At 41.9% G+C, this 27,042-nt stretch overlaps 1 protein-coding gene and 1 pseudogene across 9 annotated transcripts in view; one reads left to right on the forward strand and one right to left on the reverse strand.

Annotated features, from left to right (window-relative positions):
- ANKRD44 (ankyrin repeat domain 44) overlaps window positions 1-27,042 on the forward strand; it is a 354,082-nt gene that overhangs the window by 34,855 nt on the left and 292,185 nt on the right. The window lies entirely within an intron of this gene.
- LOC104676759 lies at window positions 17,011-21,165 on the reverse strand (annotated as a pseudogene).

Here is a 27,042-nt window from a genome sequence, read left to right on the forward strand (position 1 = left end):
AAAATGAGGGAAAGTTATAAGCAAGAAAGCAGCAGTTTTAAATTTCTAGGAGGATTTTAGGGTAATATATAGATGTTTAATTCCAAGGAAAAAATTTGCCTGTTTTCCTTTAATAGAGGAAATACAGTAAACTATACCCTATTACATTATCTGCCAAAATACAGTTAGCAAGTTAGCAACATCATTTCCTCATTTTCCAAACACCACTGCTGATAGATTCATCAAAAGAGGTACTTTACTCCCTATTACTGATTTTGGAAATTACCAGGCCCAAAAAGGAAATATGATGTAAATTACTCAGGGACTTATGCCTTATACAAGGGCTGAGGATGTTTTTTCAGTTTAAGCTAAGTTACTCTCATTTTGCCAAGAAGAAAATGGACAGAGAGTTGGACAACTGCTTACCAAAAAGGTCTGGGACACTGTCTCTTTGCCAGATTGAGGGGTTAGGGAAATGAAACCTTGTTGGCAGTGGGTGGTGGGGGATGGAGGATCAGAAGGTGGGGCGCAGGATGCCTTAATGGAATTTACAATGTTGAAATATCCTTTTTTTTCTAGAGAAAATAAAGCATCAGGCCTCCTATCAACAGGCATGTAACATGTTCATTTAGTATAAGATCATCTCCCAAAGTCCCTCCAAAGATGAACAGGCATTTATACCTAGTGACATTAATAGAACTCACTTTAGTGAATTCCATTTGCAAAGAACATTGAAGAACTGCACAAGGAGAATGAACAAATGAAGGTCACTCAGGACTCTGGCAGGTTCACAGAGCAAGACCATATCTAAAAAAAAAAAAAAAAAAAAAGTAGAGCTTAAGATTTTAATATAAAGAACATTCTAGTGAAAGACTATTTATTATAAAAACCATTTTTATTTTATTTTATTTTTTGGGCCCCACTGACCAGGCCCCAGAAAGACTTTTTTAAGTAAAGACAAACAAAATCTTAGCTGGAGAGGTTTAGGTAGATAGTAGTGAGATGGAGTACTGAAAGGAAAAGACTAAATATGTTGGGAATTGAGTGGTAACATGTGGCTTTAATTGGCGAAAGAGGTCTGTTCATTAGTAATTGACCACCGTGGGTAGCTGGGTTTATCAAGAGGTAATAATACCCCTTGGTGGCTTTTACATTTTCTGCAATCAAGTTCAGTAGTACAATCCCTAGTCCACCAAAATCTCATCCGTGAGGTTTATCAAGATCATGGCTATTGCACAATGGTTGCTCAAGCATCCCACACTTGGCTCCTCCATCTCCACATAATTTGTCCTGACAGATCTTAGACCGCGGAGTCAACTTGGGATCTCTGTGTTTCTCTGTTAAGTTTGTGGTTCAGGCACAGGTAACTGAAAACAGATGTTTTCAGAGCAAAAACTCCGCTCGTTTTCTTGTTGAGCTTTTGGTAATTTGGGAAGGGAAGGGGAGCTGCCTTTTGCAAACCCTTTGTGCTTTTGTTACGAGCACAGTTTCCCGACCTCAGCAATGCTTGCCAATGCTTTATCCAGATGCTTTCTTTGTTGTTTCTGGTAGATGTTGCTGACTTGGGTGGAGAGGAGCCATAGCCCCTTTTTACTTTATGCTAATTTCATTCTCCTGTTGCCTATTTCCTGTCTGTAGCCTGCACATGGTCCTGGGGGACTTAAGGTGATTTTCTGACCTTGCAGTCACCTCTTAGGATATTTCTGTTAAACACTCGTTAGGTGTATGTGACAGCACTAGGGACAGAGTGAATTGGCAGTCCTGTCACATGCCGGGCTCAAAGAGAGTGCAATGATTGGACAGAAGAGAGAGATAAGGTGGTTTAAAGGCAGAAGTTCCTCATAAACCGTTAATACTAGGGAGGATCAAGTTCTTATAGTAGCGGTGGCTCAAAATGATGACAACAAAACTTTGCAGAGCATCTGCTATGAGGTGAACAGGTGAGATTCTGGGAAGCCAGGACAAGACAGTGTACCTAGGAGCTTCACGGTCTAACTGGGTGAGGTGGGATGCATGGAAAGAAATTAATCCCAATGCAGGGCAGTCTGTGTAGGGTGCCAGCTGATGGCTGTCATGGGAGTGTAGGAGAGCCAGCACATCCAGACAGGAAGCTTTCTGAAAGGTGGCTTTATGGAGGACATGGGATTTGAGCTGGTTTTTAAATGCCTTGTAGTAGGACAAACTAGGAAGAAGGAGGAAGGGCTTATTTCTGAGCAGAGGTCAGCAAGGGAAGAGAGAAAAAGGAAGCCTTGCAGAGGGTTTCCAGGAATGGTGAAGTGAGCAGCTTGGCTGGAGCAGAGGGTTTGTATGGGCAACAGTGGGAGATTGAATGGGAGAGAATGGACAGTGCCAGTTTGTGGAGGCCTCTGAAAACCCACTAAGGAGTTTGGGGTTTATCTTGTGACCGTGGGGAGCCATGAAGACTTTTGATCAGGGGTTGCGATGTGTGCCAAGTGGTGTTTTAGGATGAATGATCTAACCATGATGTATATAGAGACTCAATGGCTTGTTTACTGCCTCGGCTATGTGGTGCTGTTTCTCAGGCCATCTTCCAAGGACAAATGACCTTTTATTGTATACAGGTGGGCTCCCTGGTATTGTATTAGGAACTGACCCTCACAGTTTTATTAGTTAGGAGAGGGAAATGTTCTATCACGAGCATCTCTTAAATCCTCAGGGGCAATATTTTATCAGTCTTTGAAATGTGGACTGAATGATGGATATGTGATCCACTCTTAAATACAACACTGCTAAGCTCAGCCCTGCAATCATGTGGTTATGAAATATTATCCATCCTGAAACCATAAGAAAAACCCACTTAGTCTGATCTACTCACAACACATGAGAACCCAACCTTTGAAAGGATGTGGAAAAACTGGAGAAACGCTGACTGCACAAAATGCAAATGAGAATCCCATGTGGAGGGATTCTTCTCTGACTTTTTGGTATTTTCTTCTCTTGCATGTTTGCTCCAGACCACACCACCTGTTTCTGCTCCAAATGTTTTCAAAGCCAAAAGTCTCTGCCTCGGAGATTTGAGGCACTTGCTTGCTGGCCACCTACATGTCATAACAAGAGAAAGCAAAGGGGTGGTGGGGAAGAGAAAGTGGGTAGAGAGGTCTTTTGGTCTTACTGTCCAATAAAAGCTGGGGCCATGTGGCCTGTGACATGGATGTAAGGAGCCTCCATCTTTACCTTTATAGGGATAAAAGTGAGTTTTGTGGATGTGTGCAGTGGCCCATGCCTAAAATCCCAGAACTTTGGGAGGTTGAGGTGGGTGGATCACTTGAGGCCAGGAGTTCGAGACCAGCCTGGCCAACATGGTGAAACCCCTCCTCTACTAAAAATTCAAAAATTAACCAGGTGTGGTGGTGCGCAATTGTAGTCCCAGCTACTCTGGAGGCTGAGGCAGGAGAATTGCTTGAACCTGGGAGGTGGAGGTTGCAGTGAGCTGAGATCACACAACTGCACTCCAGCCTGGGTGACAGAGCAAGACCCTGTCTCAAAACAAAACAAACAAAAAGTAAGTTTTGTAACTACCTGGATGTACATTTAGGATGCAGAATAAAAACCAGAATCTGATGGATTTCATCTTTATTTCTATTCATTGTTAACTCTTTCTGCATTAGAACACAGAAGCTTAGCACGTTGCAATTTAACAACCAGTTAAACACCACTTAACCCCTTAGCACCAGCCAACCGCCCTTCTTTGTACCATCCCTCGCCTTGCCACTGATACTGTCCTGATTGCTGCAGTCACTCACTAATAGCAAATTTGCTGCCCTGGGAGACACTGTGTTAAGATGGCTCTCTGATTAGGTGGGAATTGATTAAGCAGGAACTGCTTTATGCTCTTAGTAGAACTGTCAAAGCAGTGTGAGAGCTCCTAATTCTGAGCCTCCTCTCATTTTACTGTTGTCTCAATTAAGTTGCTTTTCTATGATTTGTGGCTCATTAGTGTCAGTGACTCCTAACTGCCTATTCTCATCCTTGAGTCTTTCCACCCATATGTGAATGATATATGCTCAGAGTCCCTTTAATTATGATAATTTCCTCTTGTCCTCCTGAATGCTGGTGACAGCGCTAATAGCAAGATGGAAGTGAAGCTTTGGATAGAAATTCTATGTCTTGAAACTCCTTGGGACCTCTTCCATACCACCCCTACCCCTTTCCCTCTGCTTAAGGCTTGAGTATTAGCTGAGTGGTTAAGTTCTATCATCTGGGACTGCAGGACCTAAGTTTAAAACCTTGAGTGAAATTACTTCACTTCTTTCGGCCTCACTATTCTGAAAGACTGGATAGGAGTGGTATTTATCCCAGACGGTAGCTGTGAATTTTGATGGAGATAATGTATGTAAAGGCTTCTGCAGTCACGCTCTCCAGAGATGAAGCTCTTACTCCCTGTCTTCCAGATCCTCACTGGAATGCACCCTTTGCAAGACACCTCCTCCAGGCCAGCTGCTCCCTTCTTGAATTCCCATAGCACTTCACTGGTATTTATTTCTAGCACTTAACAGTTATGCGCCTGACATGATCGTTAAAATTTTACCTTCCCCTTTGAGACTCTGAGCACCTCTAGGCTAGGGAAGGGCTGGGTGCACCCCATGTCCTCTATACTTGTGGGTGCCAAACCTAGATGAGGATCAACATCACTTGAGGAACTTTGAAAAACAGATTCCTTTGGGAGGCTGAGGCGGGCGGATCATGAGGTCAGGAGATCGAGACCATCCTGGCTAACATGGTGAAACCCCATCTCTACTAAAAAATACGAAAAACTAGCCGGGCGAGGTGGCGGGCGCCTGTAGTCCCAGCTACTCGGGAGGCTGAGGCAGGAGAATGGTGGGAACCCGGGAAGCGGAGCTTGCAGTGAGCTGAGATCCGGCCACTGCACTCCAGCCTGGGCAACAGAGCCAGACTCTGTCTCAAAAAAAAAAAAAAAAAAAAAAAAAAAAAAAAAAAAAAAATCTATCATGGCTGTAAATTATATAGCAAAGTAAAAGCTTTCACTTAAATAATTTTTAGTTTAAAAATACATACTGTCACCCAGGCTGGAGGGTCATGGTACAATCACAGCTCACTGTAGCCTCAAAATTCAAAATGGTCAGGTTCAAGCGATCCTCCCAGCACAGCCTCCCAAGTAGCTGGGACTACAGGTGCACGCCACCACACTCGGCTAATTTTTGTTTTTGTTTTTGTTTTCATAGAGATGAGGTTTCTCTATGTTGCCCAGTCTGATCCTGAACTCCTGGCCTCAAGCAATCCTCACACCTCAGCCTCCCAAAGTGCTAGGATTACAAGGTGTCAGCCACCATGCCAGGCTGAATGTGATTTTTTTTTTCTAAACCAGAATTGGCCTCTGTTCTTTGTCCCAAAATAGAAACCCTAAAGTACTTAAAACTGAAAAAGGGCTTTGGTGCAGGTTGGGTTCTCTAGAAGAAGATGCTAAGATGGAATTTGGGGTGTGAGATGCTCGTTAGGGACCAACATGCAGGAAGGGAAGGACGCAGGACTGGGTCGAGGGAGAAGTTGAAAAGACCTCAGCACACCCGGCAGGAGGTCCTGGAGTGAGTGTTTGCAGTCACCGTGTGCTGCTTTGGGCCATGATGGACCTTTGTATCCTTACCTCTCAGTTACAGGCAGGTTGTCACAGGAAGGGTGTGATCTCAGGTGAGGTGGCTCTCTGCAGCAGGGGCCGACCCTGAAGGAGCTGGCAGCTGGAGGCCATGTGCTGACCACACTCTGCACAGCTGGGCAGCAAGCCCTTATCTGAAGAGAGGTCATCTCAGTCTGCCATAGGCTTTCGTAGAGACCCTCACTGTGCCTCAGAGCAACCCTAGGAGATGGGTACAGTTATCATTCCCATTTTTTAGGTGAGGAAACTGAGGCTGAGAGAATTTTCTCTAACTTCCCTGATTTAATTACCTAACTAGTTAATGTCTCAGTGAGAACAGGAACATGACTTCTAAATGCCAGGTCCTCTTAGTGATGTCCACATGGACTTGACAGTTCTCATTCATTCATTCAGTCATTTGGTTGGTTGGTGTGAAGTGGCATGCCCTGTGCTGAAGTGGGGCGACTGAGCTACTCAAAAGCCTGTCTGATTCATATATATATATTTTTGTGGTTGGTTGAGTAGCTTACAGGTAGATTAGCATGGTGAGGTGGAAACATCTGAGTCCTTTTATTCACAGCTTTTATCACTTGATCAGCTTAAGGAATTAATTTTTAAAATCCTTAACATGCCTGAGAGCTGCTTGTTTTGTGATAAGATTTTCCTTGTAGGTTGTTCCTAGCATAGACAAGGACATTTGATTTAGGGCCTTAGGCCTTCAATATATCACTTCCCAGGCTCCAGCCAACTGGTGTTTGTGGGTGAACCAGCCAGCTGGCAGCTGCCTCGGGAATCTGATATGTACTCCGGGAAGCCCAGGCCGCGGGTGCTGGCCTGGCTCCTCGGCCCTGTGCCCTCTTCCTTTTTTTTCCTGGGCAGCTTCAGGTTAGGCTGTCGGTAGCCTGTTGAAAAGGGGTTCAAACCATTTCTAGATCCCCCACTGGAAAGCACTATCTTTAATCAAAGGCAAAGCATTTTGGCTACTGTGTGTTAGAATAATTTTGACTTTTTAGCACATCAAATGGAAATGACTGTTAGACTTTAAGACTGGCCACAGGCAAGTCCAGTGGAATTCTTAGAACTGTCAGCCTTCCTAACTCTGGCAGATGAAATAAGCATATCATAAACATCATTTTTAGTATAATACTTTAATATTTTTGAGAGCAGAATTCTTTTAAAATAATTTTTTAAAATTACGAAATATATGCCCAACTGTAAAAATGAAATCTTTTGTCCCCTCCAATGCTGTCACACCCCTGGGGTCCTTGGTGTTAACAGTTGCATGGTTTTCATCCCTCCTTTCTCTGTGCTTATTTGAACATAAATATATTTGACCATGTTTTTTTTCTTCCTTTTCAATAAACATGGCACTAAATATAGGTGTGTTATAAATTGCTTTATCCATAAAACAATATATTATTGACACTTCCCCCCAGGTTAATACGTAGCTTCATAATATTCCATGGTGTGGATGTATCATGATTTATTCAGTCATTTCCCCTATGGGTGGACACTTGTTTCCAGTTTTTGTCATTAAAATAATGCTGCTCCTACATGCTCTGCAGAGTTGGGGATAGGGAGGTGAACAAAAGAGAGATGCTCCAGGTTTTCCAGAAGTTTATGCTGTAGTGGTGGGAGGTCATCTATAAACAGGTAAAGCAATAGATGAAATAGGAAATAGCAATTAGAGATAAGGGCTCTGAGAAAAATAAAGATATGCCATAGTAGAGGAAAGGCCTCTTTAAGGAGGTAAACTAAGCTGAGACCACGTGCTTGAGGAGACAGCCCTCTGGACACGCGCAGTGAGAGCACCCCAGGAGAGGGAGGGTAGATTCTGGTCCTAGCGGAGTCTGTCATAGAGCCTTCTGCAAAAGTTGTAGCAATTCACTCCCCACCCAGCAGCTCTCGCAGAAGCCCTGTTTCTCCACATCCTCCTCAGCTTTCAGTTTTAATCATCTTTACATTTTTGCCAGTCTGCTATGCGAAAGTGGATATTTCCCAGACAGCTTTTTAATATGCTCATTGACCTTTTGCATCTTCCTTTTCTTTGAATTGCTTATTCATTTAATTTGCTGTTAAAAAAATTGGGTTAACTGTCCTCTTCTGAGCAGTTTGTAGGAGCTTGTTGTCTGTCAGAAACCGTGGCTTCTTAAATGTCCTGACAAATTTCTTCTCATCTTTCTTCAGTCTCTTTCACTCTGTGACTTCTTTCCTTCAGTCCCAGAGGATGCAGGCCTGGCGAATCCTGAGGAATTAGGAATCTCGGGCCTCTGCCTTTGAGGTTTTTGGTGGCCCCAAAAAACGTCTGAAATTAGAAAAAAAAGTTTTTATTGGCTTCTTTGAATACTGAAAGAGAAAAGCAAAATCTAAGTTAATGTATATTTAATCAATCAAATACCTATAAGACCTAACTTGATGTCAACTAATCATTTATAAGTCAACTCAATATACAGTTATTTATAACCCAGATTGAAGTTAATTTATATTTAGTGTGGGAGGTGGGTGTCTTAGTCTGCTTTGGTGACTCTAACAGAGTACCGTGGACTGGGTGGCCCATAAACAACAGGAATTTATTTCTCACAGTTCTGGAGGCTGCTGTCAAGGCACTGACCAGATTTGGTGTCTGGTGATGGTCCAATTCCTGGTTCATAGATATCCGTCTTCCTGCTGTGTCCTCACATGATGGAAGGGGTGAGGGAGCTCTCTGGGTCTATTTCGTAATGGCAGCAATCCCACTTTAAGGGCTCCACTTTCCAAACAAAATAAAACAAAACAAAATAAAACTAACTTTTTAGTCTTGGCTTACTCCATTGTATTAGTCCATTTTGGGCTACTAAAACAAAATATCATCAACTGGGTGACTTATAAACAATAGAAATTGACCAGGCGTGTTGGCTCACGCCTGTAATCCCAGCACTTTGGGAGGCCAAGGTGGGCGGATCACAAGGTCAGGAGTTCAAGACCAGTCTGACCAACATGGTGAAACCCCATCTCTACTTAAAATACAAAAATTAGCTGGGCGTGGTGGCACGTGCCTGTAGTTCCAGCTACTCAGGAGGCTGAGGCAGGAGAATTGCTTGAACCTGGGGGGCGGAGGTTGCAGTGAGTGGAGATTGCGCCACTGCACTCCAGCCTGGGTGACAGAGTGAGACTCCATCTGAAAAAACAAAAACAAAATACCAAACAAACAAATAAAACAATAGACATTTATTTCTCCCAGTTCTAGGAATTCCAAGATCGGTGTGCCAGCCTGGTAAAGTTCTGATGAGGGTGCTCTTCTAGTTGTAGGCTGCAGACTTCTTGTTGTGATCTCGATCTCACATGATGGAAGGAGCTAGCCAGCTCTCTACAGTTTCTTTTATAAGGGTCGTAATCTCTAATTCCCTCCCAAAGACTTCAGCTTCTAATACTATCACTTCGGTGATTATAATTGCAACATATGAATTTTGTTGGGGATAAACATTCAGGTGATAGCAGCCCTCTAAGAGAGTTTTAAAACTTTGGGCTGGGTGTGGTGGCTCATACCTGTTATCCCAGCACTTTGGGAGGCCAAGGTAGGCAGATCGCTTGAGCCCAGGAGTTCGTGACCAGCCTGGGCAACATGGTGGAACTCCATCTCTACAAAAAAAAAAAAAAAAAAAAAAAAAAATGGTGGTATGCATCTGTAGTCCCAGCTACTAGGGAGGCTGAGGTAGAAGGCTCACTTGAGCCCAGGAGGTTGAGGCTGCCCTCCAGCCTGGGTAACAGAGTGAGACCCTATCTCAAAAACAAAGCAACCAACAAACAAAAGAAAACTGATTTGCAATGCATCAGTGGATTGTGAATTTAATGGGCTATGACTACATTAAAAAATAGAACAGAGACTATAATTTATATCACATTTAGTAAGATAATGTCAGTCTGTTCAGGATTCTATAGCAAAATAGCTTAGACTGGGTAATTTATAAACAACAGAAATTTATTCCTTACAGTTCTGTAAGTTGGAAAGTTCAAGATCATGGCACCAGCAGATTCAGTGTCTGCTGAGGGCCTGCCCTCTGCATCATAGATGGTGCCTTCTTGCAGAGTCCTCACATGGTGGAAGGAACAAGCTCCCTCAGGCCTCTTTTATAAAGGCACTAATCCCATTCTAAAGGTCCTACCTCTTAATGCTATTGGAAATTAGGTTTTAACACATGGGTTTTGAGAGGCAGACACAAACATTTAGACCATAGCAGATAGCTATTGTTCCATGAAACTTTTGTTAAGGTTATGTTTTTGTGTGTGTCTAGACCAGCTGCATAATTTGTGGGATATAGGGCAACATGAAAATGCAAGACTCCTTGTTAAAAAATTTTTAAGAATTTCAAGATGGCAGTAGCAGAGCATTTAACCAAGAATGGGACTCTTCTCAGCACAGGGCCCTGGGCAGCTGCACAGTCTGCTCGCCCTTGGAGCCAGCCCTGGTATGTGTATATGTGTATATGTGTATATGACCTGGGTTGAGATGGAAGATTATTTTCTAAAGCCACTGTAGTGATGTGTGCCAAGATCTACAGAAAGGATGGTTGCGGAAACTACTGTGGGGTACCGGGAGCTTTCAGCCACTCCTGCTTGGTCTGCTCATCTGTACCTTGTCAGCCGGCTCTGCTCCCTCCATTCCTGCCTGCCGGTACCCACTTGCTGCCATATTGGCTCCTGGTTGGTTATGCCCAGCTCCAATGCCACAGCTTCTTCATCTCCAGCTCCCCCTTTCCCTGGCTTGCTTAGTGAGTCTAGAGGCCCTTGGGCAATGGCTCAGACACTGCCTACAATTAAATGCTAAGGTTTCTTTTACCTTTGACCCAGATGTGTCTCCTCTGGGTTTAGTCTGCTGTTTATTACTTCTTAGAAATTCACCTGGATGTCCCTGAAGGGCTTCAGACTCATTTTCCACCTCACCTTTCCATCTCCCTCCAAAGCTGCTCTTACTCCTATGTTCATCACTTTGCTTGGTGCCATGAATGTTTACTCAGTTGTCCAAGCTGAACTCTGTGGGGATTATTCTTCATTCTTTTTTCTTTCTTCTTCCCCACCTCCTCAGTTCCCATGAGTTGCCAAGTCTTGTCGGTTTGGCCTCCTCCATAATTGCTTTAGAGTCTGTTCTCTCTCCTCCATGTCTGGCATAGAGTCTGACTCCTGAGCGGGATGTGCAAGGCCTTAACTCTGATCCTTCCCTGCATTCTCATCCTCACCTCCCACCCCTGTCCCCCAACCCCTGCTCCAGCCACACATTTGTTCCCCCAGGTTCTCGGGCTTCTTAACTGGGAGCAATAGCATCCCCCCCATCCTTGAGGACATTTGGAAATGTGGGAGGGGCATTACTTTAGTCGTTGTCATGATTGGGAGTTGCTGCCAGCAATGAGTGGGTGGAGTCTGAGACAGCAAATGTCCTGCAGTGTGTGGGACAATCTACCAGACATGAAAGTGTCCCACCCAGAATTGCAGGTAGCCACCCTGCTGAAAAACAGATGCCTCTGCCCTTTGCCCTTCCCTTTGTCTGAGATGTCTGTTCTCCATCTTCTCTGCCTGGGAAACTCCTACATGTTCTTTGAGTTCCAGCTTAAAAATGCCACCACTCTCTGAAGCCTCCTGTACCGATTTTGCACACTAAGGCTAATTGGTCCCAGAGTACTTGTACCTCCCATGGGCCACTTTGAGTATGTCTTTTCCTGGCTTTGTCCTCCCAGCGCCTAGCATGATTTGGCAGGTAGTAGGTGGGTAATAAACTAGAGGGTGGCATAGCTTAAGGAAATGCCACCACAAGCCCCTCAGCTCTGCAGTTCTTGGATTAGGCTTTACTTGTTATACTTCAATTCTGTCTTCTCCTTCTTCCCCTACCCCCTCTTTTCCCTTCTCAATTGCAGTCTTTCTAACTCCAGCATGCGCTTCTTCATTACTACAGATTGGCTATCTTCCATAGTTACAGTCATCTGCGGTTCCTCGAGGCATCTAAGAATTGAAATAGATCTTGGCCATCTTTGCTCCCGAGGTGTGATTGCAGTAGTTACAGCTCCCGTTTCCAAGGCAACAGCCTTCTGGTTATGCGTAGAGTGCTTCTCTTAGTGGATCTCCATTAGGAGAGAGGAGCCTTACTGCTCTCATCTCCATATTCAAACTTTCCCTGCTTTATTGCTTATTTATAACAGGCCAGTTTACACTGAAACAGGGCAGGGTCAAAATATTACTCTGCTCTGGCAGTTTAAAAACTGTTTTGAAGCATACTATACATGTGGAAGAGAGCACATTTAGTAAGTATATATCTTCATGAATATCCTCTATGAGTAGCACCCAGATTAAAAAAAAATACATTACCAGCACCCCAAAGCTCTACAGCTTTTCATGGAAATGTTGGATTTTTTTGAATATGCATTTCTTATCTTATCTGAGTCATATTTTTCCCCAAAACAGCTGCAATCTAAGGTTCCAAGAGATACATCCTGATTTAAGAACACTGAGCAATCAACACACAGATTAGATAGGTAACTTTAGATCATTACTATTTAAAAAAACATTTAAAAAAACATGATATCCCCAGTGTTAGGGAGGCATCCTGGTGATGAGAGCCTCCAGTCTGATGGATTCCCAGTTCTGTGGAGTGAAGGCAGGGCATATGAGGAAGGTCTCAGTCCAGGCTGATTCCTCAAGCCCGTGAAAAGCAGATGCATGCAGACATATGCACCCCCTCGTTATCCCATTCACCCCATTCTTCCATTTTAAAAAAGTCACTTGAGTATCAGCTGGTGTAAGTGGAATCAGCTTTTGAAATCAGATCATTCCAGAGTGAATCCCATCGCTGTCATCCATGTCATGTGACTACAATTCCTTTCCTCTCTGGGTTTTAATTTCCTCACCTATAAAATGGGAACAGTATACTTCTCTTGCAGACTTAAAGTGAGGAAGAAATGAGATAACAAATGTGAAAAATGCCAGCATTGTGATTGGTTCACAGAAAGTCACAAAAAATGGTAGTTTCTCTGTTTTCTTACCCAAAGTTGGAAATTGTCAGAGCCTTCGTTACATTGTTCCTGAATAACTTGTCATTTCTTTGTCTCCTATTTCCCCTGCCCCAGTGCATCTCAGATGCTTCTTTCTCCAGATTTATCTTCCTGAATCACTCTTTGTACCTTTGCTATTAAAAAGACTGAGAAGATTTTCACGGCACGTGTGCTGAAGCTAGGCATAGAAGGGCTTCATAGAGCAGCTCCATGGCTTCTGGGGTATCCCACACCTTATTCTTCCTGTTGTGATGCCCTTGGGTCGTGGTGAAGGAGGTAGTTGGCCACCCTGTGCCCTTCTTTTCCTATCGTAAAACCTGTGCTGCGTTCCTCAGCCTCGCCACAATCTAAGACATTTGGCTCCTTCCTGGAGATACCATTCTGGATCCAAGGATTTAAGGAGCTCCATCCTGACCCTTGGACTCTGTGTCAAGTCAGGTCTGGCCTTGCCTTTGTGTTCCTTTTGGGAGACTGGGCTTCGGCTTTGTTCCCAAGTTGTGATTTCTACCTTGCCCCCGATTCTGGTGACTTTCTCAGTTCCTGCCTTGGTGTCTTACCCCGACCCCAGCTCCTCTGGAATGGCTTCTTCCTTTGGACACTCAGCACCGAGAGTCAGTCTTCCCTCCACTCATGGTGCTTTATCTTGGACACCCCTACTGTAGCCCTGAACCAGCTGCTTACTTAGATAGCCACCATTATCTGGGGCCATTGTTTTCAGATACCCTGTCTCATGGAGCAAGTGCCCCTTAGTAACACAGCATGTCATTTCAGCATGAATTGATTGTGTGCACTTATTTGGAACTTAGCTATCTAGCCTTTTATCTATCTAGAACATGGTGGAGAATCAAGAAACATTAAAAAGTGGAGCCAAACATAGATGTGACAAAGTCTAAGGAACATATTTTTTACTCTTAGGAGAAGGCCTTAGGCCCTCAGAGGCAGGTACTCTTACTTTAGACACATGGCTAATTGGCTTTTAAGTCCACAATAAATTAGCAACAGCCAATTATTCACAATAGGGAGAAATGACAACCTATTAGAAAGGTGGGGGAGGATGGGAAAAATGATAAATGCATAAAGGAGGCGAAAAATTACATTAAAGATTCGGGAGTGATGTTAGCATTTTAAAAGACACTGAGAGCATCCTTGAAATACAGAATGTTCACGATGGCGACCCTTAGTCATCTGCAAAATGTCCTTATAATTTTCTCAAGATGATGAGGAAGAATGCTACTATACATTTTAAGATGTCTACCTAAAATAACTAAAATAAAAAGATTTCCATGTTTATTCAGGCTAAACCTTTATTCATTCATTCATCTAATATTTACTGAATGCCTTGATATGGCATTGTTCTAGGTGCTGAGAATATGTTACAGAGCAAAACAGACAAAATCCCTGTCCTCTTGGATATTAATCTAGAAGACTGGGCTTTTCAGAGAAAGTAATTCTTCATGACCTGAGAGGGTCAAGCTTTTTGCCTTTATTATTTTTAATAAACTGTATAGGACATTTTTCTATATTGTGAATAGAAGATTAAGTGGAAGAGATTATTTCTTAGATGTCAAAACTGACTTCTATGAATGTCATAAAACACATTGAAAGTCTCTGAGGTGCTTGACTTACTTAGAGTATTTCATTTTTCATCACAACAGGAAGTAGGAAGTGCGGTTTGTTTTTTGCTGATGGGGAAATGGCAGAATAGAAAGGTGCAATGACTTGCCTGAGGTTATACAGAGTTTAGTGACACTCTTGCATGCCCATACTAGATGATTTCTCATTTCCAAGGTCAAGTCTCTTAGTTAGGGACTGTCATTCAGTTCATGTAAAGAAAAAGGGAGGAAAATGCCGAAATTTTAAATATAAAAGGGTAAAAGGGAGTGATTTAATGTTTGTGTAATTAGTCCTAAAATGAATTCCTCATCTGTGGTTTTCTGGGTCAGACAGTAGACTTAAGATCTGTTTGTATATTAGTGACTTAACTGGCTCTCTTAAGGATGTAATTTCAACTGTAATTTTCCATCTTTTCCCCCTTTCCTCTGGCATCATTATAGAAAGTTCTTAGCTGTTATTTGAGGCTTTCTAAAAATTATCAAAGTGAAGTAGCTACTGAGCTTTTATTTTGGTCCTTAATCAGAAAGGACTGAAAATGATGGTTCTTGGTGGAGAATTCTTTAGATAGTCTTCACCTCCAGTTGAACCCCTGAAAGACTATGAGTTCCAGCCTGGCCAGACGGCTACCACTCCTCCAATAGGTTCTACTTGCATGAGCAATCATTTTCCCATGAAAGCACAATGCCTTCATGTACAGCTTTCCTTTTACCTGGTATTCAGTTTATGACGTTCTGCTTGGAGAGTGAGCATTTGATTTATTATTTTGACCGAAAGTCATTTTTATATAGGGCTATGTCATATGCTTTACATTTTAGCCCTTGGAGGATGTAACAAAATGCTTTTACTACTCGATTTCAGTTTGTGAAAACATAGGTTTTTCAGATTAGAACTCTTATGTTTATAGTGCTAATAAAGCCAAAGGGTTGAAATATTATTAAAAACATTCCTTTCTGCCTTTCTTTTTAATATCATGGAATTATGTGCTTTTTCAAGTGTTAAAGGAAAGTGATACCCATTGGTTTGCAGTATTTTCATGGTAACATTTAATATGCTTTGTTCATAAATGGTCTCAATTATAATACTCTCTGCATATGAGAAACCCTACACTTAGGAGATAGAGAATCATGAAACAAAATGCTCTGTCATTTTTATTAGACAAGGCAGAGACAGTAAAGAAAAAAAAGAAGTCCTCCCAAAGACTTCATTTTTAAAAAGCTGCTGCTGGCTGGGTGTGGTGGCCCATGCCTGTAATCCTAGCACTTCGGGAGGCTGAGACAGGCAGATCACTTGAGGTCAGGAATTCGAGACTAGCCTGGCCAACATGGTGAAACCTTGTCTCTACTAAAAATACAAAAAATTAGCTGGTAATGTGGGTGCACACCTATAGTCCCAGCTATTCGGGAGGCGGAGGCAGGAGAATCACTTGAACCCAGGAGGCAGAGGTTGCAGTGAGCTGAGATCATGCCACTGCACTTCAGCCTGGGCAACAGAGTGAGACTCTGTCTCCCCACGCCCTCCCTGCCAAAAAAAAAAAAAAAAAAAAAAAGCTGTTACTTAAGGAAGTACATTAGCATTTCTCTGTCTAAAGTAAGAAAAAGCTACCTGGCATGTGGAATGGGCTCATGATGTCTTTGCACTTATTTGAATTTTTGGCTAGAGTGGGATTAGGAGTTGATGTTGGACAGAATATTTCTATGAGGACTGAATTCTGTGGGAGGTTTACTGGGTTTTCTCAGTGTGCCCAAGATGCTGCTGACTCTTTTACTGTCCTTGTCATTGAGCCAGCTATCGTTTTCATTTTGTAAGTGGCAATGACCATTAAACAATTGAGAATGTTTATTGTCTTTTCAAAGAAAACCATGTAATTTGTAAAGAGCCTGTGAAAGCTGACATGGTAACTTTGACCTAAGTATTTTGTCCATTTTGTTTGGGATATGGAGTCAAGGGTTTTGATTTCTTGCACTTGGGAAATGTTATTTTCTATTCACCCTCGGGGGTCTGGAAAAGGTGAAGGAAAGGTTCCCATATTATAAATGATGTGAAGGATTCTAGTCATCTCTGACTAGAGACAGAGATGAGGAAGACAAGACAAGCCCTTTACTGAATGGGTGCTAGAGCTGAAGACTTTCTCCTTCTGTGAGGATGCCCTGAGGGAAAGGGAGGAAAGCCACCCCTTGTTATGAATTATTTACTGTAGCTCTGACTTCAAGGATTGTGAAAAATGATACTAAAAACTCAAAAAGGTTGATGCTATCATCAAACTCTGACAGTGCACTCTGAAAACATGCTGGGAAATTCCCTTCAAGAAACCCAGGGTGCTTTCTGCTTAAGGAATGGCTGTCAAAACAAAAGATAGCGGTTGAATTCAAAGTGCTTCAAGAGAGGTTTTAGTTGGGATACTTATTTGGTCAAAATAAGAACACAGAAGTTTATTTTACTCTCATCTATAATGGTCTGAGCATAAACAAACCAAGACTGAGAAGATAACTCCATAATGTTAGGAATAAAGTTTTGTTTTATTACTATCTCTACCACATAGCTTCTTTCTTTCAGCTAAGATAGTTGCTCCACTTTCTATCACCATGGGAAAAGGAAGTAGGAAAGAGGAGGGCGGCCTTCTTTCTTTTCTTTTTCCTTTTTTTTTCTTTTTAAAATAAGAAACATGATCTCACTATGTTGCCCAGGCTGGTCTCAAGCTCCTGGGCTCAAATGATCCTCCTGCCTCAACCTCAGGCGTAGCTGGGACTACAGATGCACACCACTGCACTGGGCTTCCAGCCTCCTTTCCTTCTAAGAGCATGACCTGGAAGTTGAAAACATCTTATTCCATTAGCCAGAATCAATCACATAATGACTTTTCTACAAGGGAGGCTGGGAAATGTAATCTTTAGGGAGGCAGCCATGTGCCCAGCTAAGGCTTCTGTTACTACAGAGGAAAGAGAAGATGGATACTGCGGAGACAGCTAGGAGCCTCTGCTACACTGGAATAGTGACATTTGCCTTTCAGTGTTCCTGTACTGCTGTGGCTTTTAGGCAAATTCAAACTTGACATAACACCTTTTTTTTTTCTTTTTCTTATTAATACAGTATTTGTCTTTCCTCTGTCAAACCCCGAGCCAACGATGTTCCCCAGGCCACCTGGGGAGGTATAGGAAAAGAAATATACAGGGCTGATGAGCCATGAGAGAAAGAACTATGGGAGGTGGAGACGTCTGCTTCGCAGGGCGAAGAGGATGAGAAAGGCTACCATCAGGCAAAACAGCCCCATGGCTTCCTAGGGGGTAAAGCCTAGAATGGCGTAGGAGAAGAGCTGCTTTTTCAGAGAAGGGTGCCAGGCATAACCAATGATGAGGCTCCCAAACACAGTCCCAATCCCAGCCCCAGAGCCTGCCACCCTAACTGTGGCAGCCCCAGCCCCAATGAACTTGGCTGTTGTGTCAGTGTCCCTTGAAATGGCACTGGTTTGGAAGCTGCGGCCAGGGACGAATGAGGTAAGGGGACATGAGACTGCCAAGCTGCTAGGTTCTCACCTGTCAGTGTCTCTGGTCATTTCAGCACCACTGCAGGTAGCGGATGGCTTAGCAGCTGTGAGGCGCTCTTGACCAAGGAGGGAGTGGAGATGAATTTGGAGCAGGTGTACATTTTCAGGGGGTAGGGGGCTGTGGCAGGAGAGCTGCGCCCAGTGCAGGGAAGACACAACACCTTTTAAAGAGGCATTATTATTCACAGACAGCATCAGACCATATCATGCAATATTTATATCTTGCTTAATGTATTGTTTAGATATCCATGTTAGGAAAGTAAATTCTGAATGTTTTGTTCATCTAAAGTTTTTTTTTTTTTTGAAAAAGAGTCTCACTGTGTTTTCCAGGCTGGAGTGCAGTGGCATGATCTCGGCTCACTGCAACCTCCACCTCCTGGGTTAAAGCGATTCTCCTGTCTCTGCCTCCCAGTTACTCCCAAGTAACTGGAATTACAGGTGTGCTCCACCATGCCCAGCTAATTTTTTGTAATTTTATTAGAGACGGGGTTTCACCATCTCTTGGCCAGATTGGTCTTGAAGTCCTGGCCTCAAGTGATCCACCCGCCTCGGTCTCCCAAATTGCTGGGATTACAGGCATGAGCCACCATGCCTGGCCTGTCAATCTTAACTTAAAAGCAACTGTAGTTTCTTCAAACATTCTCCTATGTAAAGAATGCAGTCATTTTGGTAGGTTGAAATGTTTACGTGGAATTTCTGTCAGCACAAATCCATATGCCTTAAAATGAGAAAAGGCTTCAGAAAGGGCATCCACTAGGGGGTAGGTCAAAATTATTCATTCTGGATGGGAATTTGATTCTGGAGTTGTCAGTGGTCAATAAATAGAGTTTACTTCATGATGTTGACTCTAGGAATGGAGCCAAAATACTGCAACCTCATTTATAACTCCCCTACCTCTGTGGGGAATCATATTAATAAGTAATTTTAGGGTCTGGGTTCTAAGATAATTTTATTAAAATAAAAAATTGTCCCTTGTTTCTCTACAAGAAGATACTGCCAGAAAGCTGTGCCATTTATTCTTTCTGGCTACTTCCTGTCTGGATTTTGTTTATTGCTCTCTGCCCAGAATGCTCTATCAGAGGGAACTACCGTATGGCTAGGAAGATTTGTTTGTATAACAGTGTGCGAATATTTTGTCCTGGCTGGTAGGAAGTAAGCTGTTTCTGATAGATTCTTGTTGTAAAGCCTAGCACATACCATACAGTATAGATTTTTAGTTGTGATTTCTAGTTGCATGTGAATTTGCATTTTACCCTCGGTTTTTCTCTTAACCCATCACACAGAAGAGATGATTTCAAGGTGTGAGTTTTTTTCAGATCCTGTCTTCTTCATAAGGATAAACTAGACTTGCAGCCTGTCTCTTCTGGCCATCACTGGAGTTAGCAAGCCCTGTCTCTTGTTTGATTTGAGGCAAATGTTCTTGTTGTCTTAGCAGTATAACGTCTCAAGCGTGGTTCTGAGTTTGTGTTTAGCAATGAAAAGTCTCAGATTCTCTAGGGTCCCTTGTCATCACTTCTCCTTAAACACTTTTCAGAAGGCTCGGCAGTAATAACAGCTACTGTGGAAGAAGACAGGGTGTGTACAGTCATCAAAGCTTTATCTTTGGCATACAGAGTTGTGTTTTTAGAAAAGAAAACAATTAGAAAAGAAACTTTTTTTTTAAAGAAAATATTGTCTATATTTTTTTTTTTTGAGACGGAGTCTCGCTCTGCCGCCCAGGCTGGAGTGCAGTGGCCGGATCTCAGCTCACTGCAAGCTCCGCCTCCCGGGTTCACGCCATTCTCCTGCCTCAGCCTCCCAAGTAGCTGGGACTACAGGCGCCCGCCACGTCGCCCAGCTAGTTTTTTGTATTTTTAGTAGAGACGGGGTTTCACCATGTTAGCCAGGATGGTCTCGATCTCCTGACCTCGTGAGCCGCCCGTATCGGCCTCCCAAAGTGCTGGGATTACAGGCTTGAGCCACCGCGCCCGGCCTATATTTTTTCCTTCTTTTTTTTGGTTGGCAAAAAAGCATTTGATGAGCTTCCCTTTAAAAAACTGTTTGGTTCAGGTCTCTGTTTCTAGGAAAAGTCGTCTTACCATTTTTCAGGTGAGGCCACTGATGAGTGATTTTGCTCAAGGTCATATAACATAGTATGGCCTATGTTCTTTATTGGACCACATTCTTTTCTTTCTTTCTTTTTTCTTTTCACCCTCAAATTACATGCACACTCATGGGAATCCCACACAAACGTGAAACTCCTGGACCACATTCTTTTCAGTGAGTTATAGCAAGTGACTCTATTTATAGATGACCAAAAGGTGGTTGTATGCCCCAGGAGACACATTAGCATTTTAGATAAAGTAAGAGCCTAGAGAAGGCAGACTCCCTCTATGGCAAGTCCTTCCTGCTGGGGCCTGGTCTTATTCATCATGGTGTCTCTAGTGCCAAACTCAGTGCACCTGGCACATTGGAGTCTGCGGCATATGCTTGTTGGCTGTTGAATTAGTGACTATGACACTGTTGTGTTGGAGGATGACAGTTTAACAAAAAAGAGAAAAGATTTGAAAGTGAAATTTTCTCAGGCAGCCTAAGGAGGGTTGGATCAGCTTAGAAGCAGAAGGGAAAGAGATTATCTGCAGGAGTCTGGGAAATCATGGTGGGTTAGACAGGAGGAACCAAGATCCAGGGAATTTAACAAGGACTTGTCTCAAAACTGGATTTTTAACTCCCATATATTCCAAGTACCTTTGTTTTTGTTTCTTAGGTTTATGAAGTTATTTTTAAAGTGAATCTGTTGCTATGTTGTGTTCTTAGTGTGTAGTTCTGGGAGGGGGACACGGTTATGTATATGTGAGCAGGAGCTGCTCAGGGGAGGCCTCTAGTAGGAGCTGCAGTGCTGGACTCAATGGCCCAAACTTGCATCCCTGGACCCAGAGTCCTGGGACCATCCTGTGTTTCATGTTTACTCACCCAGTTCATTAATCTTCCTGGACAATAAAAACTTACGTTATTGCCTTTGTAGAAGGGCTGTGCTTAAGACTGCTTTATCTAGTCTTTAAGAGCCTAGAAGGAAACTTTTGGCAATATCTTTCTGTCCAGGCTGCAACGTTTGGTAGTTGGTTGAGACCTGAATAATGGAAACCCTGGCTTCTTAGTTTTAGTGTGTTGGAAGTTCTTCAGAACTCCCAAAGCACTTCATGAATATCTACTCAGAGCACATGAATGTCTACTCAGAGCAAGCATTACATTTCTATCCTACAGAAAGAGATACTGAAACAAAACAAGAAGATATATTTTGAAACACCATTTAGAAGAAAATGAAGCAATCACTAATCATTAGGGAAATGCCAGTCAAAACCATTACAAATGAGATACCACTTCATACTCACCAGGGTGACTATCCAAAAACCAGAAACAGCAAGTGTTGGTGAGGATGTGCAGAAATTGAAGACCTTGTGCTTTGCTGTTGGGAATGTAAAATGGTGCAGCTGCCATGACAACCTGTATGGTGGTTTCTCAAAAAGTTATATATAGAATTACCATTTGATCTAGCAATCCTGCTTCTGGATATATATCCAAAAGAATTGAAAGCAGAGAGGTGAACAGGTATCAGTACATTCATGTTCATAGCAGCATTATCCACAATAACCAAAAGATGGAAACAACTCAAATGTCTGATGACAGATGAATTGATAAATAAAATGTGATATATATATATATATATATATATATATATATTATTCAGCCTTAAAAAGGAAGGAAATCCTGGCCAAGTACAGAATTCCCAAAGTAATCCTAGCACTTTGGGAGGCCAAGGTGGGTGGATCACTTGAGATCAGGAGTTTGAGACCAGCCTGGTCAACATGGTAAAACCCATCCCTACTAAAAATACAAAAAAAAAAAAAAATTAGCCGAGTGTGGTGGCACATGCCTGTAATCACAGCTACTTGGGAGGCTGAGGCAAGAGAATTGCTTGAACCTGGGGCAGTGGTTGCAGGGAGCCAAGATTGCACCACTGTACTCTAGCCTGGGTGACAGGGCAAGACTCCATCTCAAAAATAAATAAATGAATAAACAATAAATAAAAATAAAAAGGAAGGAAATTCTGACACGTGCTACAACATAGCTGAACTTGAAGATATTATGCTAAGTGAAATAAGCCAGATGCAAGAACAACTATTGTATGATTTTCATTTATATAAGGTACGTAGAGTAGTCAAATTCAGAGAGATAGAAAGTAGAATAGTGGTTACCAGGGATAAGGGGAGCAGGCAATGGCAATTTAATGTTTAATTGGCACTGAGTTTCAGTATGGGATGGGGAAAAGTTTCTGGAGATGAATGATGGTAATGGTTGTATAATAATGTGAATGTACTTAATCCCAGTGAACTGTACACTTAAAGATGGTTAAAATGGTAAATTTAAAAAATTTAATTTTTGTGGGTACATAGTAGGTGTATATTTTTGTGGGGTACATGAAATGTTTTGATACATGCATGCAATGTGAAATAAGTACATCATGGAGAATGGAGTATCCATCCCCTCAAGCATTTATCCTTTGTGTTACAAACAATCCAATTATACTCTTTGAGTTATAAAATGGTAAATTTTATGTATCCTTTACACAATAAAAAAATGTGCAAAAATATTGAATTGTTTTAAGATATTAAATAAAAGAAAAAGGAATTGAAGAAAGTCATGATTGTTTTTTCCCCAAAGTTTTATAATAATCACTAAAAAGCTGTTACTGTCTGTTGATTCTTTTAATCAAAAAAAAAAAAAAACTTCTGTTTTTCTGTGTGCTTTTAATTTGTTTTTTAAGAAAAACCTCTTAAAAACTATTGTCATACCAAACAGAACTGGTAAATATTTAGCTTTCCCAGGTGGGTGTACATGGTACTTACATTTGTCCAGCTGACCTCCTTTGCAAAATGATCTGAAAGAGATCTTATCACCTTGACTATAAAGAAATCCCACACAATGATAGCTGCCACCTCCAAGAGAGTCCTGGAATCTGCTTAAGCTCAGGCAACTGAAATTTTAAACACTAAACCTGTGCAAGGAGAGCGCTTGCTTCTTGGGGACTGGATTGGTGTTTTCACCTATTCTTCCATTGTTTTTGAAGATGAGCTGCTTTTAGAGGTTTGGAGACATCAACTGACTTCTCTCTTTTCTGTACCTCCTGAGGCACCCAAAGCATGAATACAGTTTTTTCTCCTTCTTCTCTCTTTATATACTTGGCCTTTGATCTGTGATCTATGAGAAGGCTGAAGCCCCCTTACAGGACAGTTTACGATTTATTGGGAGTACATGGAAGTCCTGGACTAGGGTGATGTGGCTGCCTCAAATTGCATAGGAGCGATTAGCTTGGGATACGAGCTTCTTGACTTGTTTATACACAGGGCCTTACATCTTCCTCTTTTTTTGTGCCATTTTCTGAAACACCAAGGCCTTTGTTTTAAATCTATTCTAAGGGGGATTAATGTATTTGTATATACATGAAACCTTCTTGGGAAAGAATCTTAGAAGTGTATTTTTTAAAAACTCGAGCCTGAAAAGTAGATGTTTAACTTCAGGTTCGTGACATATATATATTTTTTTTTTTCCTGTACATCTATCTCAGTTTGATTTATTTCCTGATATAATGACAAATGCACTTTGGTTTTGTTACTTTGATGTAGATAACTTGTGTTCAAGTTGTCTTTTGTCTCTGCTGTGCTTACGTTTACTTTTTATAAAGCTGTTGGTATATGGAGGACATCTAAATGTTGGAGCATTAAAGTTGAAAGGTCTTTCAAAGATACATAGTCAGAAACACATCATAGAACAGCAGGAATCTTTTGTACTCATGTTCCTGACAGTTAGGGGTCTAGTCTTAACTGTTGTCAAGTTTAGACACCTAGTGATTTAGAAACGAGCCTGGTCCACTGTTGGACAGTCACTAGAAACTAGTTCATTATCTGAAATCTTTCCCTTTTTAATTTCTTAGGTCTTAGTGTTCTGCCATCTAGAGCATTAAATGAAAACGATATAATCCAATGATACTATATCTAAGCTTTGAAAACAGACTCAAATTACAGATCATTCACACATTTTTCTCACAAACCACATATACAAAAGACAGCCCCCGTTAAGAAAGTATAAATTCAGAGTATCTTAAGAATCCTCTCCAAACAATTTTCTAAAGTTAGGCCAGATAGATTAAGATTCCTTATTCTTAAACTGCACCCAGGCATTACGCTTTTCAAAGGTCCCTGCAATGTACAGCACAGATGCATGATTAAACATTTCTTTATTTGGTGAACGTCTTACATGAAGCGCAGGGTCCTTCCTGCTCTGGCTTTCATTATCTGACTCCAGGAGCGTCGTTGCCTTTGTCAGGGCTCCAGCCCTACTGGCTCTGGCTGGCTTTTCCTGGCCGTTGTGTAGCTGCCTTCGATGGGGCAGCCTGGATGGGGAAACCCAGGGGGTCGCCTCTTACCACACAGTCGGGGGTGGCAACAGCAAAGCATGTAACAGCCTGGAAAAAAGGAAGTTCACAGGCAGGGTTGTAGTTCTTCTTTTTGTTCTGGGCCCGTAACTTACAATTTAGATTCTCAATTCCAAAACTATGACGTTTAATGCAAGCCATGTTAGGTTTATTCCTTCTTGCTAGATAAGAAGGGATACCTAGCTTATATCCAAATAGGAGCTTGCATGGTTGTTAATTTGGTTTTTCTTTCAGAGTTGGGGTATGCCCACAGCAAGTGATTTACCTCTTGCTGAATAAGGCCCCAGGCTGCTCTATTGTGCCTGCCTTTTTTGTCACTTAGCTTATGTTTCTCACACAAGTGTTCTGTGTGTGCTGAGGTGACCACTCAGGGAGCTGAGCTTCCAAATGAATGGAGCCCAGCTCCAGGAAGGGTCACCCCACAGACAGGGCTATGCGAGGAACAGGCAGCATTCCCATCCTACCGCTAGTGTCTGCTTCTCTGTGAGTGTCTTCTTCATTCCTTCCTTTTCTAAAGACCGCCTTTCAGACTTCTTGGAACACAGTTGTAGAACATATGGCTACAGGTTCAGCCAAAGAGAGACTGACACTCACTTTTCATCTCCTTCTCACATTCTCTGGACAGGGAATCTCCTTGGCTGCCCTGAGCAGAGTACTTCTCTGGTTCAGTTAACTATTGCCTTGGGCCTCAGGGCAGCACCTTGGACAAATAGCTCTTAGGAACTTGATTTGTAGACGTATTTCACGGATGGAAGGGGAGCATTTTGGAAAAGGCCGGCAACCTGGTAGGTGTGCACCCTGCTGGGGACGTGATGAAGTTCCACAGTACAACTAGTACATACTCCTAGAGTATCAGTTTACCCCTAGTTTTAGAAAAAACATGATTTTGATATTAAAGCAAATATATGTGTATATATATGGGTGTGTGTATATATGTATGTATGTGTGCCTATGCACACATATACACACACAGTAAGGTGGAATATACTCCTAGAGTATCAGTACTCCTAGAGTATCAATTTCCCCCCTACTTTTAGAAGAAACATGATTTTAATATTAAGGCAAATATATATATGTGTGTGTGTGTGTGTGTGTATGTATGTATGTGTGTCTATACACATATACACACACACTAAGGTGGAACATTTGCAAGAATTTTAAAGATAACCATAAGGGAGAATAATTCATTTTATATTTAAGAGATGCTCCTCTGCTGTTAGGACACTTCGGTAGGATAGTTCAGAAAGTACTGACATTTCTGGCTAATTACAGGCTGGAGTTGGAAGTTTTTTTTTTTTTTTTTTTTTTTAAGACAGAGCCTCACTCTATTGCCCAGGCTGGAGTGCAGTGGTGCGTTCTTGACTCACTGCAGCCTCCGCCTCCTGGGTTCTCCTACCTCAGCCTCCCAAGTAGCTGGGATTACAGGCACCCACCGCCATGCCCAGCTAATTTTTGTATTTTTAGTAGAGACGGGGTTTCACCATGTTGGCCAAGCTGGTCTCAAACTCCTGACCTCAGGTGATCTGCCCGCCTTGGCCTCCCAAAGTGCTGGGATTACAGGCGTGAGCCACCATGCCTGGCCTTGGAGTTGGAAGTTTAACATGAAACCATGTGGAGTTATTGAGTACTTTTGCTTGTTTTAGTTAAGTGAGGCCAGAAGATTCGCTGCCTGTGTATTACAGAATTGTGTACAGACTACTCCCATTTTGGGTGGCTGGGCTAAGAAACGTTAGTGTAATCTTGCAAGAACCCTGTGCAGATTGTGAGTGTGTTTCTGGAATGAGGCAGAATAATGAGATTTAGCCAGTGTTGGAGGCATCAGTGGGCTTGTAAATAGTTAACTCTTTCACTTGCAGCACACATAGACTCGCCTGTCTGTGTCTCCTCATAGCCCACTTCGCATAGTGTGACTTTCTTTTTCTGGGCCACAGAAAGAAGACTAAACTAACCGCAGTGCTTTCTCTTTACCTAGGCGAGATCCTAGCAGAAGTACTTTTCTGTGATTTAAACACCTACATGGGAATATCTTGGAGAGTTAGGAAAGAATTGACTTATGGAGATGTCTACATTAATATCTTTCTGGTCTCAAGTTCTTCCAGGTTTCTTTTTATATGTATATTCCACATATATATGGCATAAATATATATAGCATAATTCATATTAATAGGATAATGCAGAAATCAACATTATTGAAGACATTATTAAACCACCTACTATTTTTATTGATATGTGGAATATGTGTGTATGTGTGTGTGTGTGTGTGTAGATAATATATAGCAGAAGAATAATGTGGATATTGACATTACTGAATACATTAATAAACTATCCACTATGTTTACTGATATCCTAGAATAAGATTCTAATAATCTTAATAACTGAAATAATGTCAGTCTCCTGACAGTGAGGAGAATTCAAAAGCCATCAGTAGATAAATTGGGAATACCACCAGGTTTTTTTAATGTTCCCCTTTTAATTTTCCCTGAAGTATAAATATCATTTCCTCAAGACATTAAAGAAAAGCTTGAAAAAATAAAATTACTCATGGTTGTACCATCCTTATATAGGAGCTATTTTTTGACTTTATATTTTGACTTTTATTTTTCTAAATAAACAAAACCACTATCACAACAACAAAATCTTTGTAATAGGACTAAGAATTCCTGAATACTTCAGGGAACATCCTGAGGATAAATTAGACTTATGAGTATTGATACTGGCTGCCACATGATCTGTGCCTATGGCCAGCTTACAAAGAGCTTTTAAAGCAGTCAGGTACTATAAAAAGTCAAAAACATTTGTTTCTGGCCTC

This window comes from Rhinopithecus roxellana, chromosome 14 (genome assembly GCF_007565055.1).
Source record: "Rhinopithecus roxellana isolate Shanxi Qingling chromosome 14, ASM756505v1, whole genome shotgun sequence".
Taxonomy (NCBI): Eukaryota; Metazoa; Chordata; class Mammalia; order Primates; family Cercopithecidae; genus Rhinopithecus; species Rhinopithecus roxellana.